Raw genomic sequence first — 18912 nt, 5'->3', positions numbered from 1 at the left:
AGTATACCACGCTGAGCCAAGCTGGCTCAAAACAAATGTCCCTATGACAGATTAATCTGTCGGCCCACTGGATGTGCGGTATATACTGCGCTGAGCCAAGCGGTTTCAAAACGTACCGGTACGTCCCTACTATAATCAGCCCGCTGGATGTGTGTATGTACGGTAGCTGCGGCTACATACAGTATACACTGGGCCAATCACGGCAAGTGATGTATTCTACTAATGAATACAAAGCCTGCTCAGATTGGCTGAGTCAGAGAGGTGGGCTGATGATGTCACAACCTCAGCCAATCCAAGCAGGATTTGTATTCATTAGTAGAATACATCGCTCGCCGTGATTGGCCCAGTGTATACTGTATGTAGCCTCAGCTACCGTACATACACACATCCAGCGGTCTGATTACCGTAGGGACGTACCGGTACATTTTGAAACAGCTTGGCTCAGTATACTGTATATACCACAGTGGTATATACTCAGTATACTGTATATACCGCACATCCAGCGGGCTGACAGATTAATCTATCATAGGGAAATTTGTTTTGAGCCAGCTTGGCTCAGCACGGTATACTGTATGTACATTACTGCACATCCAGCGGGTATACTGTATGTAGCCGAAGCTACCGTATTACTGCACATCCAGTGGTAACCATCTGATTTGGAATTTGATCCATATGATGACTGTCTTATAAATGTATCACAAGATGTCATTCATGAACTTATGATGTCAGAGGATGAACATGAGAATTTTGAAGGATTTTAAGTACCGGTAAGTCATAACCATTTCAATTAAAATATCTGATGTTTTTAAATGGTGTTGCCTCGGAAGGGGGGTAGTCTTATACGGCGAGTATAGCCCAAAACCTATGTTTTAACTGGAAAATTAGGGGGTCGTCTTATACACCCAGTCGCCTTATACGCCGGAAAATACGGTATATGAAAAATATTTTTAAAAATATACTTTTTTAAAATATATTCTTCAGATTTTTTGTTTAACATATAAAAAAGTCATTTTATCATATATTTTTACATATATTTGTAAATGCGTTTCAAAAATGTAGATTAAATGTATTTGTAAAGACATACAGTATATTTGGAAATGTGTTTTTAAAAATATTTTTCATATATTTTTTAATAAAAACGCATTTCAACATACAGTATATATATATATATATATATATATATATATATATTTATTGAAATATATTTTGAAACATATTGAATACGGTCAACATTGTAGTATTTCAAATATATGTCAATGTATTTGGGAAGAATATTTTAAAATATATTTTTCTTCCATGTGGGTAAGTCTCGCCACTAGTCCAATTGCATCCACAACTCCAGATCAGTCACGTTCCCTTACCTCACGGGTGTCAAACTGGTGGTCCTCCAGCTGTTGCCAAACTACAAGTCCCATGAGGCATTGCAAGATTGACAGTTACAAGCATGAGTCTCAACTTACCTTGTCAATCTCTTAAACGTATCACCCCGTGGTTCCCCTTGTAGCATAGACAGCCTCAAGTCCTCTCATCCCTGCCAGTTTTAGGATGCTGCAAGGGGAGCCACAAGGGAACACGTACCAGTATTTGCCCCCCCCGCCACACAGATCACCCTCCCTGTCCAGGTTTCCGACAGCTCCCGCCCATTCTCATAGCTCCAATGCCCATGTTTAAAAGTAAACATTTAAAAAAATGAAGGGCTCATTCATACAGGTGCTCTGGTGCGTACAGCATGAATGAGCAATTTATTCATGCAGCTGGAGCTACCTGTTACTCTGTAGGGACGCAGGATTTGTACAAATACAGCTGGAGCTGCCTGTTACTCTGTAGGGACGCAGCATCTGTACAAATACAGCTGCATGTTTTAACGTGTGTGTGCAGCTGTAGGTGAGCTCAGAATTTCCACTGTCTGTGTTCATTGCTATACACCAACATCCGCCTGTCAATTCAGAACTGTGGCCATACAGCTGCTGCATCCCCATATCATAGCATTAGTTGCCTGCACTCAGCTCCAGCCATATAAACAAACTGCTGATTCACACTGTACAGGCCACAGCACCCATGTGAATGAGCCCCAAGACCTCATTTACACACAGAACTTTATTTATTACCTCAATACAGTTTTACCTTTTAGATTTACCAGGAAATTGGTAAGTTTGTAATGGTTTTAGTGTATTTTCTCCTGGTGGGGGAAGGGGGGGCCCTGTCAGGTAGGCTGTATGGGGCTCTGTGATTTTTAACAGCAGCCTTGACTATCGCATATACATGCAAGAGCAGGCATGGCAACAATTTTCAAAATATGGTATATAGGTATGTGCTTCTCAGAGTGTGCATTTCTGGCTGGATTTTCTATATTTCCAGTGCTCATAAAGGAAACATGCATCTCTCCTACACACAATCTGCACTGTTGCTTGTCCATCCCTTCTCTTCTCTTTTCCATTCATAGAGTGCCTTGTATTCTGTGAACCCATTCACAGGTCAATTTGTAAGGGAAGAGGAGCTGACAGTGTGGCTTCTGTGTAAGTGAGCCACAAATCACCTGTTGGGGTGCTGAAAGTATCGCAAAACCTATACTCCCTGGCATGAATAAAAGTGTAAATTGCAGAGAACAACCAGCATTCCAGGAGGTGGCAAACCTCATTAAAGTTAAATGAATGTTACCCAGCATGTATTTCAAATACACATTTTTTTCCTTGACTTCTCTATTTAATAATATGGATAAGCCTATGAGCTGGCAAAGAATCATTTATATTTCCTCACAACTGTACATGTATTTTTTCCATCAGCCCATCCCCCACAGTTATTACCTTTTGTATCTCTTGACCCTCCCTCTTAGATTGTAAGCTCTAATGAGCAAGGTGTTCTGATCCCTCCTTTAATAAACTGTATTGTAATTGTACTGTCTGGTCTTATGTTGTAAAGTGCTGCGTAAACTGTTAGCACTATATAAATCCTGTATTATAATAATAATAATAATAATTTCACTGAGTGCTTGAGAATGTTGAAACTTTTTAATGATGAAAATATATTTTTCTAGAATATAGAATAATATATGCTCCTTCTCTACATGGATCCAGATATTAAACCTCCATAGTAAGGAAATCTGAGGAGTGAGGAATTATAGAGCCTGTTATTAGTATGATCACGGTAGTTGCCTGACTGTAATGCTAATATAATGTCTTTAGTATCTTCATAGTCACTGACCTGAACACTGCCATGGAAAATATGCACGAATGCAAAAATTAAGAAATACCATACAGAAGCAAGAGGGCCTACCTTGAGGGCAACGTTGACAATACACACCCACATGGAAGAAAAAAAAATTATATATATACATATATATATATATATACTGTATGTTGAAATGCATTTTTTATATATTAAAAAATATATGAAAAATATTTTTTTACATAATTTTTTAAACATGTTCTTCAGATTTTTTTGAACATATAAAAAAGTAATTTTAACATATATTTCTACATATATTTATAAATGCATTCCAAAAATGTAGAAAAAGTGTATTTTTAAAAACATACAGTATATTTGAAAATGTATTTTTAAAAATAGTTTTCATATATTTTGTAATATATAAAAAACGCATTTCAACAAAATATATTTTGAAATATATTGAATATGGCCAAAATTGTAGTATTTCAAATATATGTCAATATATTTGAGATTAATATTTTTTAAATATATTTAAAATATATTTTTGTTCCATGTGGGGCAACTCCTTTAAATTGCATGCTTGCAGGATGTCTTATGACTACAATCTTTACAGATAGTCTCAAAGACAGTATAATCTGGCAACACATTTCTATAGCTGTAGTAACACATTGGTTGGAGTGTTTGCTATTTGTATTTTCATTTAAAACAACAGTGTCTATACACCCTAACTTACAACCATTATAAAACTATATCTATCTTACTGTAGGGACCCTGCCCTAAGACTGAGTGTGCCTAATTAAATGTATTGTTCTTTTTATATCTAGTCTATACCAAGCATGAATTTTCTTACCATTTTCTGTGCACTGTATGTTTCTCCTAAACTCAGGACATAGATTATTTCTGCCTCCTGTTGTTCGGCTGTCTCCAGTAGTTAGTGTGAGAGTTATATTTATCTGCCATTGTAAATCACTGAGGGTTATTGTCCAGTGTTGTGAGCTGAGGGAAGGTGAGAAATACTTAGTACAAACTTCTAGAAAGGTCTTCCCTTCTGGGCTTCTAACTGTAGAGGATGCCACAGTGAGAGGACCTTGCAGGATGTTTTCACTGGTCATCATCTAAGGTACATCTGCTTGTAGGCAGGTGTGTCTTTATTTTCTTACATTATGCCATTACTGTATGTATGTATGGTGTAATGTATCTTTAAATAATTTAGCTGATTTCTGCAGGGGTCGGGTTATATGTGTCTTCCTCCAATGCAGATGTGTCACATCATTTGTATAATAAAGACATCTGCAGAAAACTGGCCTAGGATTGTTGATGATGACCCATGGGTTCCCTTAAAAGGGCCTATCTTCAGGGACTCCAGTTACTATGGACTTTTTGCTTTGGACATTATCTATCACAAGTATAGGCTGAACTATGTTCCGTATGCACCTTATCGTTTGTGAAACCTCAAGGGACAGTGTTATACTTCAACAGCACAGCCAGTTCTACTTCAGTTCTACCTGTCAAATTATGTAAATCATCTGTACATGTACGTGGAAGGGGAAATGTGTCTGTACATGTACGTGTACATGTACGTGTAAGGGGAAATGTGTCTGTATTTTTCAAGTGCCTCTGTAAAAGGAACTTTCAAATGAAGAACTGGTCAGCGTCTTTTACATATGGAGTGCTAACATAAAAGTCACTGTAACCTAGGTGTACCTGGGGAACCTTACATTGAGAGTTAAAGCCATTTAACTCTCTGAGTTATGCACCCTTGGTCTGCTCTGAGGACATTTGCACCAGGTCATCCCTGTGGATGAGTACATTTGAAGAACACACATTTTAACCTTCAAGGTTAGCATATGTTCTCAGGTGAAGGCGGGCAGTCTGAAGAAGAAATGAGTGACTGTGGTGGTCCTGCTTGGTAGCAACAAAAAGGTGCACTTTATGTCCCTCACCTTACAGCATGGTACTCATATTGTGGCACAGGGTCAGCCTAGGAACCTGTCCTGGGGAGTCATGAGAGCAAAGCTTTGCGGTAATCAGAAAGTGGTGGCTTCCTGTGGTTAAGGTTGTTGGGCAAGAAGGGGAGGGAGAGGGAAAAGAGACAATGGGTAGCATGATACTTTTGGGTTCCCACAAAAAGAAGACGTTGTCCCTAGCCACCAAAATATCTAGAGCAACCAATTACAACAATGTGTCAATATTCAGAAGAGTGAATTCAGTCCAATAGAACCACGTTTTTTGACAGCGGTCTTCCTGCTGGCTGGCTGATGCTACAAGCGATTCTATTTAGTGCATCTCATGTTAGCAAACCACAAACTAATGATTGGTGTAGCCGTCTGTTTCCAATCATGAAGGATGCAAGCTTTCACCACATTGAGTAAATGTAATAATAAGGAGCTTTTATATTGCTTCATTGACATCTGCATTAAATGTAAAAGAAAAGCTTGTGCCTCTGATGGCATCTGTATGTCGGTCAATTTGAAGATCCAATGTCAGATCTGCTCCCAGAAAACAGCAAGCCCCCCACAAGACCAGAAAACATGAAGTATAGTGCCTTCTTCCTTACCACACCTCCAATGCAATCGAGAGCTCTGAGGGAACAACTTATGTACAGTCTCTCTAACCCTGTACCATCTGGCAGGCATGATTGTTTGCTGTCAAGGACTACTGTCATGATGTTCTACTTTTTTCTCAAGTACCTACTTGTAGTACCTCACAACCAAGGCTGTACAGGATCTTCCAAGTATGTGAATTCTGGTTTGTCAAGGCAGGAAAGAATACTAGAATGGCTGGCTTGTAGGTAATTCTTTTCCTGAAGCCTCAACAAAAGAATGGAGCTTATCAGCTGTCCTAACGGTAATAGATTTTACCCTTGGATCGATATTGGAATGATATTTCAGCTTGGATCTTAAAGAAGACCTTGCACTACAAGCAAATTCTGCTTATTTACTGAGGGACCATGCAGTTGAATGACAAAAAAAATCCATGTTGGTTAGTTAATACAGGTTTGTTATCTTATACCCAGCTTTCTTATAGTAGGAGTTGATGTCACCATGCTTCTGAAAAGATCCCAGAGAATGCCGAGTAGTCCAAATCTCATCAGATGACAGTTCACACATCTTCTGGCAAGATTTTGGCCTTTAAGTATTTTCCTGGATCTCGCTGGAAGAATGGTGATGTCACCCTCTCCTAGGCTCTGCAAGCAGAAGTGGAGATAAAGTATATAAACTAACTTTACCCAGTTATTGTAATGCACAATTTTGGCATTGGGAAGGGAGCCCCTGGCAGACCTTAATTTTTAATGCAACTTGATAACATTTAATATTAGCATAATATAGCCCAGTCTCTTATATTACTTCTTTAATCTTAGAGGTAGATTTGCTAAAATTGGTGCACTTGGAATCTGGAGCAGCTGTGCAGGGTAGCCAATCAGCTTCTAACTTTGGCTTGCTCAGTTAAGCGTTGACAAAAAAAAAAACTGGAAGCTGACTGGTTTCTATGCAGAGTTGCATCAGATTTTGCACTTTCCAGTTTTAGAAAATAGCCCCCTTAGTGTCTATACAGTCTTAGTCACCTTGTATTAAATAAGTAAAGGTAATTACTATTTTATATTGTATTACAATTTTGTTCTTTGTATCTTCTCCCTGTTTGCATTGCTTTTTGGGTGCCCTGGATTTCTCCTCCAACACAACATATACTGACAGGTTAGTTATCTTTCAGCCAAATAGGAGTGCTTGTGTGTCTGTAGCAGGGACACCAGCTACATAAATGAATAATAAAATACAGACTTTTGACAAATCTGGGTCTGTTGATTTGAGTTCTTTTATTTAAGTCTATAAAAAATCAAGAAGTACTACTATAAATGAAAGAAGTAGGTTTACAATGTGTTCAGTCTGACATTTATATTATCATAGGCTTTTCTTGGAATTGCTTAAATTAGGCAGTTTTCGGAAAATGAGCAATCGCATTTAATGGGCTCTCTGTCTTACTCTTAGCTAACAAATGTCTGATTACAGATGAATCTGACAGGGATGTGAGTACAGAGATTGTAAAATAGAGACAGCTGTAAAAACGAATAAAAGATAAATGTAGCTCTCATATAGATGAATGTTTTAAACACCTTTTGTAACATATGTTTCAAATGTACCTACAGCAAATTAAATTTATTTAGGCATGGAAAGATCAGTTGCTGAAAAAGCAGTTGAGATGTAGAAGTGAACTGCGGTGAGCTGTAAAAAATCCACCTTAATTTAATTGAAATAAAATTAATTTAAAAAAAAATGCTGATTTAGTTGAGCGAACTTGCATTCTAGAAATTAGAAGAATTTGATTAACTTGCATTGGTATAATTAGGCTTCAAAGGCAGAAATTCAAAAATCAGTCTGGAAGTGCCAAAGCATCTGAAAGCTGGACCTGGGAGTGTGGATGCAGAGAGGTAGGTTAGATGGGCCTATTTTGGCATGAAAGCCTCAGAGATATAAGTAGAAAAAAAATAAATCTATAAGCCTCAAAACATCTTTATTCAGCAGCTGGGCCTGAGGGTAACTGGAGAAATACACTAGCGTAGAACAAAGCATTCCTCCTGTCACCTTACCTCAGCCCAGGCTTGTGGTACACTCGGTTACCCACAAGTTGCTCCAGTAGTAATGTGGTGGCATATTTGCTATTCTCAAGCAAGATTTCGGCCCAGCCAAAACTTTATTTAAGCTTTTGATAGATTCTAGGGAGGTAAATCTCTTAGCTCTTTGCAATATTTGGTGGAGACCCTATTGGTTAAATACACTGCATTGCACTCATAGGTCTGAAAACCTACTATGGTCATTATGCTGGTACCCAATCTCTCTACTGGATTTCTCAACATTTAAAGTGGAACTAATCTCTCTCAATTAACATTAACTATTTTTAGCCTTTATGCTGCTGGCCAAAAGCTTTGGCCAAAATTATGTCATACATCTTTTGAGTCTTCATGGGCATTTTTTCTTCCATCTGGAGGTGGGTAGGGGGGATTTTCTCTCTAAGAATACCCTCCAGCCTGTATGCCTGAGCTAAGGGCAGGTGGACTCCAGGAAGTAAATGCAACATGAATCATTTACCCCTACTCAAGATGGCCACAGCTTGAAATACTAGGGAGATGTTTTTAAAAGTGATTTCTCAACATAATAAGGCATGGAGACATGAATTAATCTTTGAGTTTTCCTTTAATATTAAAATTCAATTAAACAGCATTTTCTGTTTGTGGTGCAGACACAATTTAGTTCCACTTTAGGTTATGCCATCCCCTGTCTATGAAACTGACTAGACAGTATGTAACAGGTATACATCTGTATCCAGCTAGGGAAAAAAGTTTTCACTTCCTGTCCAAAAGGTAAAAGTGGAAGTGAAAGGATATCATTATAAAGAAAGAGAAATTCCTCTTAGACATTTGTCACCATAATGGGTAAGGCTTATCCATCATGTACAAAATGTAATATTTATATTTGCTGCTTATCCTGGTGTAAAACATATAGCATTAGCCCACTAGCATAAACAGAAAGCATGAGTGCTGGTTCACACTGGTGCGAATTCTATGCGGCTCAAATGCGATCTGAAAAGCATAGATTTGCATGTAATTTACAAAAGCATTATTTCCAATGCACACTATTCACATATATGCAGTGCGAATTTGATTCAGTCCAAAAAAGGGTCCTGGGCAAGTTTAGTGCAGGTGTGATGTGAATTGCATCACCTGCTATATCCAATCCCCTCAGAAATCGCATTCAATTCGCACCTGTCACAGACGAAGTTGCACTGTGATAACGCACTGTGAAACTACTTCAGATTTGCACCGCATCAGTGTGAACCAGCACTGAATCTCTTTTTTCATTGGCGATAGAGATGAGCGAATCGAACATGGCGAAGTGGAATTCGTTTCGAATATTGGGAAATATTCGATTCGCGCCGAATCCGAAAATTAGCCAACTTCGGATGCACGAATCGAATTTTCCCAAAAATGGCGGCGACATGTGTGGCGACGGAGCGGGGATCTCTGGGAAGGCGCGCAGACAAGGCGCGCTGACCCATAATGCATTCATTCATGACATGTGATCGCATTAGCCAATCAGCAGCCAGCCAGCCAGAGACTGTGTAATGGTGGAGCTATAAATCGCGGCCATCTTAGAATTCTCCATTAGCCTCCGGTCATTCAAGAGAGACAGACCTCTCTGTATTAGGGACAGACTTAGGGCCTCAGAGACTTTAGGGCCACAGAATCGTTACTTAGGGACACAGAATCGTTACTTAGGGACACAGAATCGTTACTCAGGGACACAGAATTGTTACTCAGGGACACAGAATTGTTACTCAGGGACACAGAATCGTTACTCAGGGACAGACACAGAATTGTTACTCAGGGACACAGAATTGTTACTGAGGGACACAGAATCGTTACTCAGGGACACAGAATTGTTACTCAGGGACACCGAATCGTTACTCAGGGACACAGAATTGTTACTCAGGGACACAGAATTGTTACTCAGGGACACAGAATTGTTACTCAGGGACAGACACAGAATTGTTACTCAGGGACACAGAATCGTTACTCAGGGACACAGAATTGTTACTCAGGGACACAGAATTGTTACTCAGGGACAGACACAGAATTGTTACTCAGGGACACAGAATTGTTACTCAGGGACACAGAATTGTTACTGAGGGACACAGAATCGTTACTCAGGGACACAGAATTGTTACTCAGGGACACAGAATTGTTACTCAGGGACACAGAATTGTTACTCAGGGACACAGAATTGTTACTGAGGGACACAGAATCGTTACTCAGGGACACAGAATCGTTACTCAGGGACACAGAATTGTTACTCAGGGACACAGAATTGTTACTCAGGGACAGACACAGAATTGTTACTCAGGGACACAGAATCGTTACTGAGGGACACAGAATCGTTACTCAGGGACACAGAATTGTTACTCAGGGACACAGAATTGTTACTGAGGGACACAGAATCGTTACTCAGGGACACAGAATCGTTACTCAGGGACACAGAAATGTTTCTCAGGGACACAGAATTGTTACTGAGGGACACAGAATTGTTACTGAGGGACACAGAATCGTTACTCAGGGACACAGAATCGTTACTCAGGGACACAGAATTGTTACTCAGGGACACAGAATCGTTACTCAGGGACACAGAATTGTTACTCAGGGACACAGAATTGTTACTCAGGGACACAGAAATGTTACTGAGGGACACAGAATCGTTACTGAGGGACACAGAATTGTTACTCAGGGACACAGAATTGTTACTCAGGGACACAGAATTGTTACTCAGGGACAGACACAGAATTGTTACTCAGGGACAGACACAGAATTGTTACTCAGGGACACAGAATCGTTACTGAGGGACACAGAATTGTTACTCAGGGACACAGAATTGTTACTCAGGGACACAGAATCGTTACTCAGGGACACAGAATTGTTACTCAGGGACACAGAATTGTTACTGAGGGACACAGAATCGTTACTCAGGGACACAGAATTGTTACTCAGGGACACAGAATTGTTACTCAGGGACACAGAATCGTTACTCAGGGACACAGAATTGTTACTCAGGGACACAGAATTGTTACTGAGGGACACAGAATCGTTACTCAGGGACACAGAATTGTTACTCAGGGACACAGAATTGTTACTCAGGGACACAGAATTGTTACTGAGGGACACAGAATCGTTACTCAGGGACACAGAATTGTTACTGAGGGACACAGAATCGTTACTCAGGGACACAGAATTGTTACTCAGGGACACAGAATTGTTACTCAGGGACAGACACAGAATTGTTACTCAGGGACACAGAATCGTTACTGAGGGACACAGAATCGTTACTAAGGGACACAGAATTGTTACTGAGGGACACAGAATCGTTACTCAGGGACACAGAATTGTTACTCAGGGACACAGAATTGTTACTGAGGGACACAGAATCGTTACTCAGGGACACAGAATTGTTACTCAGGGACACAGAATTGTTACTCAGGGACACAGAATCGTTACTCAGGGACACAGAATTGTTACTCAGGGACACAGAATTGTTACTCAGGGACACAGAATCGTTACTGAGGGACACAGAATCGTTACTGAGGGACACAGAATTGTTACTCAGGGACACAGAATTGTTACTCAGGGACAGACACAGAATTGTTACTCAGGGACACAGAATTGTTACTCAGGGACACAGAATCGTTACTGAGGGACACAGAATCGTTACTCAGGGACACAGAATTGTTACTCAGGGACACAGAATTGTTACTCAGGGACACAGAATCGTTACTGAGGGACACAGAATCGTTACTGAGGGACACAGAATTGTTACTGAGGGACACAGAATTGTTACTGAGGGACACAGAATTGTTACTCAGGGACACAGAATCGTTACTCAGGGACACAGAATTGTTACTGAGGGACACAGAATCGTTACAGAGGGACACAGAATCGTTACTGAGGGACACAGAATCGTTACTCAGGGACACAGAATTGTTACTCAGGGACACAGAATCGTTACTCAGGGACACAGAATTGTTACTCAGGGACACAGAATTGTTACTCAGGGACACAGAATCGTTACTCAGGGACACAGAATCATTGAATTAAAGAGTATGTCAGACAACACGCAGAGGAGTGGCAGAGGAGGCAATGTTTCAGGAGCGAGCAGACGTGGCAGCAGAGGAAGGGGTCGAGGCAGCACTAGTCGCAGCCAGAGGCCAGTGCTCCCGGTGTCATCCAGTGGTCGTGTCTCCACCGACAACCCTGCCGTCATCGATTGGTTGGCTCGGTCGTTTTCCTCTTCCCAGGTCACCTCTGACACCTACAGCCAACGGTCGGTGGGTACGTCAGACACAACCGTTAGTTGGCATGGCCCGGGAGCAAGCCCACTGAAATCACGTGTCCTCTACCTGCCCCTGTCCTTTGGTGTTCCCTCACCAAGCGAAGTATCGCATGCTGTGGGCTCAGCCCCACTGTACAGTGAGGAAGAGCTAACAGAGGGCGGTCAGGAACGGGGGGAGACATCCGCCTCTTCAGCAGCCAGGCGAAGAAGTACTGGCGAGGAGAGTGGCTCGGTAGCCGGTCTAGAGACAGGTCTGTCTCCTGACCCACACGCAGCCGAGGGGGCTAGTAGTGAGGCGGAGACCCTAATTGATGATGATGAGGCTGATCGCACTTGGCAGCCTCGTCGTCATCAGGCTATTGCTTCAGGAGAAGAGGGTGCCAGCTTGGCAGCGAGCAAAACAGTCGGTGGGTTGCCCAGGAGGCAGCAGGGTCGCAGCAGTGTCAGTGGAGGCAAACAGCCACGGAGTAGAGCACCAGCTCCACTGCAGCCTACCACCACGGCCAGTAGTGGTGCCGGTGTGCACGGAGGAAGTAGCAGTCAGCTAGTGAGGAGTAGCGGGGGCAAAGTTTCCTACTCGGCGGTGTGGCAATTTTTCGTCAAGCCGCCTGAGGAAGTAAACGTAGCCGTATGTCGACTATGTGGCCAGAAAGTCAAGCGTGGCCAGGGGGCCCATGTTGGGACTACAGCGTTGCGTCAGCATATGCAGCGTCGCCATTCGGTGGCCTGGGAAAACCGTGATAAAGATACGGCCTGCCCCAGCCCCCGCTCCATCACCCGCTCCGTTACTTGCTCCGTCACCCGACGTCAATCGCCCTCTATCAGCCAGTCAAGGCTCCAACACCTCTGCTGAGGGGAGTTGTCGCTCGTTGGCATCTTCCGCTCATTCAGATCCTCCTTCTCCTGCTACTCCTCTTCACGGATTCCGTCAGCAGTCTTTCTTGGAATCAGTTTCCAAGAGACAACAGTTTGCGAGCACGCACCCGACGGTGCAGAAGCTGAACGTCCTCCTGTCCAAGTTGCTGGTGCTGCAGTCCCTCCCTTTCCAAGTGGTGGACTCAGCACCTTTCCGAGAAATGATGGCTTGTGCCGAGCCGCGGTGGAGAGTGCCAAGCCGGCATTTCTTCGCCAAAAAGGCAGTGCCAGCCCTGCATTCACATGTAGAAGAGATGGTGGGCCAGTCTTTGAGCATGTCGGTCTCTGCCAAAGTGCACGGCAGCGCCGACGTGTGGAGCTGTAACTACGGTCAGGGACAGTACATGTCATTTACGGCCCACTGGGTGAACGTGGTGCCGGCACAGCCGCACCAGCAACTTGGACAGGTCACGCCGCTTTTGCCTCCACGTTTGCACGTCCTTGGTCCACAAAAGATGTCCGCCTCTACCACCTCTTCTTCCGCCGTGTCCTCAGCCGCCACCCCCGTGCCAAGTCCCATTACCCGACCGGCATATCACATGTGCAGGGCGCAACGGTGTCACGCTGTGCTGCACCTGGTATGCCTTGGCGAACGTAGTCACACAGGGGAGGAACTTCTCAGTGTAATGAACAGAGAAATCGACAGATGGCTGTCTCCGCACAAACTGAAAATCGGAACCATGTTGACCGACAACGGAAAGAACATGGTGTCTGCTCTGCGTAAAGGAAGGTTGTGACATGCGCCATGCATGGCTCACGTGTTCAATCTGGTTGTCAAGCGGTTCCTAAAATCCACCATCCCACTGCAAGACATCCTTAAAATGTCACGTAAACTTTGCATGCATTTCAGCCATTCCTACACCGCAAAGCACACCCTCCTTGAGCTGCAGCGGCAGAACGGAATTCCACAGCATCGCCTGATCTGCGACGTTGCAACAAGGTGGAATTCAACCCTACATATGTTAGACCGCCTTTACGAACAGCGAAAGGCCATCACCAATTTCCTGATGTTACAAGCGGATAAAGGTACTCCCCTGTGTAACTTAGATGTCAGCCATTGGCAGCTCATGCGTGACACCTGCCGCTTGCTCAGGCCCTTTGAGGAGGCCACGCTATTCGTGAGTCGGCAGGACTATGGGATGAACGACGTCATTCCTCTGTTGCACGTCCTGGAACAAATGCTGTTAACAATGGCTGGTCAGGGTGCGGTAGACGTGGCGCACAGATCTCAACGCCACATGACCCCTGTGGGGGCAGGACAGGAAGAAGAGGAGGAGGTAGAGGAGGACATTGGTGCTCAGGAATTATTGAGTGAAATGGGTGGTTTTTCCACTCAGCGGACAGGAGTGGAGGAGCAGGAGCATCTGGTAGAGGAGGAGGAGGAGGAGACAGAGGACCCAGACGCACCGTGGCAGTATGCTGTGGAGATGGAGGCAGGGAGTCCCTCGCATTCCTTGGCACAAATGGCCCATAGCATGCTTGCTTGCTTGCGTAGCGACAGCCGAATAATAACCATCAGACAGAGGGATGACTTTTGGCTGTCCACCTTGTTGGACCCTCGCTACCGTTCAAAAATGGTGGCCTTTTTCACACCTGCTGAGAGGGAGGCCAAAATAACGTACTATAAAAACCACCTATGTAGTCAGTTGGTCTCTGCCTTTCTGCGCCAACGTCCATCCTCAGACACTGTGGGCCCTGTGCGCTCGCGTTCCGCTGCCATGGCAGCAGGGGAGGGGTGGGGTGGTAGGAGCAGTGGCAGCTCCACCAGCAGCGGCTGCCTCAGTCTGCAGTCGATGATGAGTAGCTTTCTTCACCAGCGCAGTGAGGAAACTACTAACCAGCCGCAGCAGCAGCAGCATCAGGTGGACCTGGAGCAGGACCTCAAACAACAGGCTTGGGCCTACTTGGACAGCACCCTGCCAACCGAGGTAGACAATCCCCTTGACTACTGGGCAACGAAACTTGACCTTTGGCCCCAACTAGCTGAATTTGCCCTTGAAAGGCTGTCATGCCCGGCCAGTAGCGTGGCATCGGAGCGCGTGTCTAGTGCGGCAGGAGGTATTGTAACTCCGCGGAGGACACGACTGTCCACCCAAAGTGTGGAGAGACTCACGTTTGTGAAAATGAATCAGGCGTGGATTAGTCTGGATTTCAAACCACCAGTTCCTGACACAACTGACTAAATCCGCCATGAATCATGCCCCAAACATGTTATTATTTTTAACATAGGCCTCTGTATGGCCTTCAATTTAAGCTGCTTACGCTTCGCCACTCTGCCATGGGCCCCTGTACCGCCTCCTCTTGCTGCTGCCAGGTCCAGAGTGTGTCATGGGTCCCTGTACGGCCTCCCATTGCTGCTGTCTCCATCGCCACACTCTGCCATGTGCCACTTTCAGGTCTCCTCACACTGCTGGTGGGTTCCATTTTGTCATAGGGTGCTGTATGGCCTCCCATTGCTGCTGCCAGGCCCGTAATCTGCCATGGGCCCCCGTACCGACTCCTCATGCTGCTGCCAGGCCCATAATCTGTCATGGGCCCCTGTACCGCCTCCTCATGCTGCTGCCAGGTCCAGAGTGTGTCATGGGTCCCTGTACGGCCTCCCATTGCTGCTGTCTCCATCGCCACACTCTGCCATGTGCCACTTTCAGGTCTCCTCACACTGCTGGTGGGTTCCATTTTGTCATAGGGTGCTGGCAGATTACGGGCCTTCCATTGCTGCTGCCAGGCCCGTAATCTGCCATGGGCCCCCGTACCGACTCCTCATGCTGCTGCCAGGCCCGTAATCTGTCATGGGCCCCTGTACCGCCTCCTCATGCTGCTGCCAGGTCCAGAGTGTGTTATGGGTCCCTGTACGGCCTCCCATTGCTGCTGTCTCCATCGCCACACTCTGCCATGTGCCACTTTCAGGTCTCCTCACACTGCTGGTGGGTTCCATTTTGTCATAGGGTGCTGGCAGATTACGGGCCTCCCATTGCTGCTGCCAGGCCCGTAATCTGCCATGGGCCCCTGTACCAACTCCTCATGCTGCTGCCAAGCCCGTAATCTGTCATGGGCCCCTGTACCGCCTCCTCATGCTGCTGCCAGGTCCAGAGTGTGTCATGGGTCCCTGTACGGCCTCCCATTGCTGCTGTCTCCATCGCCACACTCTGCCATGTGCCACTTTCAGGTCTCCTCACACTGCTGGTGGGTTCCATTTTGTCATAGGGTGCTGTATGGCCTCCCATTGCTGCTGCCAGGCCCGTAATCTGCCATGGGCCCCCGTACCGACTCCTCATGCTGCTGCCAGGCCCGTAATCTGTCATGGGCCCCTGTACCGCCTCCTCATGCTGCTGCCAGGTCCAGAGTGTGTCATGGGCCCCTGTACGGCCTCCCATTGCTGCTGTCTCCATCGCCACACTCTGCCATGTGCCACTTTCAGGTCTCCTCACACTGCTGGTGGGTTCCATTTTTTCATCGGGTGCTGTATGGCCTCCCATTGCTGCTGCCTCCACCGCCACACTGTGGCTCCACACTCTGGTTTTGGCCCCATGACTGCCCAAATGAGTGAAGTGTGCGGTGATTCTAAGATCGACGGCACTCATCTGCATGTCATACTGACTGACAGTATTATTTCTCTTCCCCAGCAGACTCCAAGGGCATTTAAATTAAAGGTACAGTGTTCTGCACTAATATAAAGGCTCTCTGAAGCCTAGAAACACCCTTTTTATAAGTTAAATTCGCAGCGAATATATTCGACTCGAATCGAATTTATTCCGCGAATTCGCCGAATCAGCCGAATCAAATTTTTGAATACTTCGCTCATCTCTAATTGGCGAGACAAATTGTCAGGAAAGGAATATCCAGGTACAAAGATGCCCTGGATTAAGGAACTCTGCCTGTGGCCAGATCGCAGGTGCCTATGCACGAATGAACATTCGTGCACAAACGAACTTTCATGCACTAAGGAATATGAATGCACGAATGAACGCACAATACTGCTGTATTGTACTCTGATTTGCCTATCAGTTGCCGACCCGAACTGCCTTACCCTGCATCTGAACCTGCTGTCCTGTGCCTGCCTTCTGTTCCAGTCTTCAGCAAAGCCCAGCCTGCTTTACAGCACCGCACGGGCTGCTCTCCTGCATCCTGCAATGGAAGACCAGTCATGCACTCGTGCCCACTCCGAGCTCAGGCGCTCCTGCCAGTTTACCAGGGCTCCTGAACCGGAGAGAAGCCTACCTCCACACATCAGGCTCCACCACCAGGTATGGTACACAGACATCAAAGAAAACCTGGCAATGAAGAGAAAACAAGCACATTGAGAAGTAGATTCTAAAGCAGAATTTACTAAAGTCCCATATTGACAAAAAAGTTACACCTTGGCTGATATGGGACTTCAGTAAATCCTGCTTGAGAATCTACTTGAAGGTTTTCTCTTCATCACTGAATTTTGCACAGTACCACCATAAAGCCATGCACCCTCCCTTCACGCAGCTTACTTATGGATGTCTATGCGGTATAGTTTGATGAATTGGTAATCAATAAAAACCTGACAGGAGACCTAAGCCTTCTATACACTATCCAAAGAAAAAGGTTTGGCCATAGATACACTTCAATGTGCAATTTTACCATTTCTTACCTGTAACACATCTGCTGTGTTTCCTTCATTCTAGCTGTAATTCCTACAAACCAACTAAACCTTCTTAATTTATTCAATCAAATAATCCAAATGCTTTGATGCAGAATCTATGCTTGTGCTCATCCATCTACAGGTGCTGGCTGCCTAGGCAGTCTCTCTTCTGCTCAACATGTAAGCATTGCAGACAAAGGCAAGGCGCACTCCAGGATAAAAGCCAATAAAGATAATTAATAATTCATCTGATGCAAATTACAAAATCACCTGTACCTCTGCCCCCCTTAATGCAGTTCACTCATCAATGAGCCACAGGAGAGTCAAGCCATTGCTTGTGTGTAAGATCAGTGATCCAACTTCTCTAGGGCTGACAGTTCCGGGTTTTTAACCCTTGCTGCAACTGTTAGCTGATAAAAAAGTAAAACTATAGGCACATGTATTACTGTATATACAGCTTGATTGCATTACAGTAATACATTAAGGAGATTCAATTGGGCTATAATTAACTTTCTGTCTTTTCAGAGCCCTAGCGTGCATTGATCATGTGTCATTTTCTGCTTGTCAAAATTTATGTGAATCCTGAATGTCTATAAAACAAAATGACCACATTACCACCCCCCCCCCACCCCCCACCCCCACCCCCCCGCTAACAGACATCTATCTACTTGTTACTTTAAAACTCTAGAAGCTATGATGACCAAAAGAAATGTTAATATGAATCATTAGCAAATGCTTAATTACACAAACTGTAACTCATAATACTGAATTGCTTATTTTTTAATGATCCAACAGTAAACTGCATGAAACATCTAAGGATACATTTTAAAAACTGCTTACATCAAGTTGTGCTTGTCTCTATTTTTATTTCAAAGCACTGTAAATTTTATCCTACAAACTCTTTATCTTACGTATATACTGTATATGCACTTTGCATAATATAAATAACTTAATGTTCTTTGCAAAGTCTCATGAGAATATTCAAATGTCTTGTAAAACTCATAGCTTCCACTTGAAATGCTGACCTAAAATATATTGAATATTCATCAAATAATACAATGACCTCAGCACTTTTGTTAAGCAGCAGTACTTCAGAAGACATTTAATCTCTACCTTTTGAAAGTTTGAAAGCATTAAATTCCCAATGTAGCCTTAGTACTAGGCAAACTCCTGATACGCTCATTTTTGTTACTGTTCTCCTGCAACTTAGTCATACTTTATTCTATATACAGGGTATGTGATTGACAAGGGTACAGATATCGAGCAAAGGAATTCATGTCATGCAATTAGAATATGATCAATATACTCTTTGTTCTGTGTTAACTACATCTATAGATGTAGATTAAAGTCTTA

Source organism: Staurois parvus, unplaced genomic scaffold (assembly GCF_062004578.1).
Source record: "Staurois parvus isolate SC_StPar_1 unplaced genomic scaffold, SC_StPar_1.0 ptg000464l, whole genome shotgun sequence".
NCBI lineage: Eukaryota > Metazoa > Chordata > Amphibia > Anura > Ranidae > Staurois > Staurois parvus.
The sequence above is the reverse complement of the archived record's forward strand: the minus strand, read 5'-3'. Positions refer to the sequence as shown.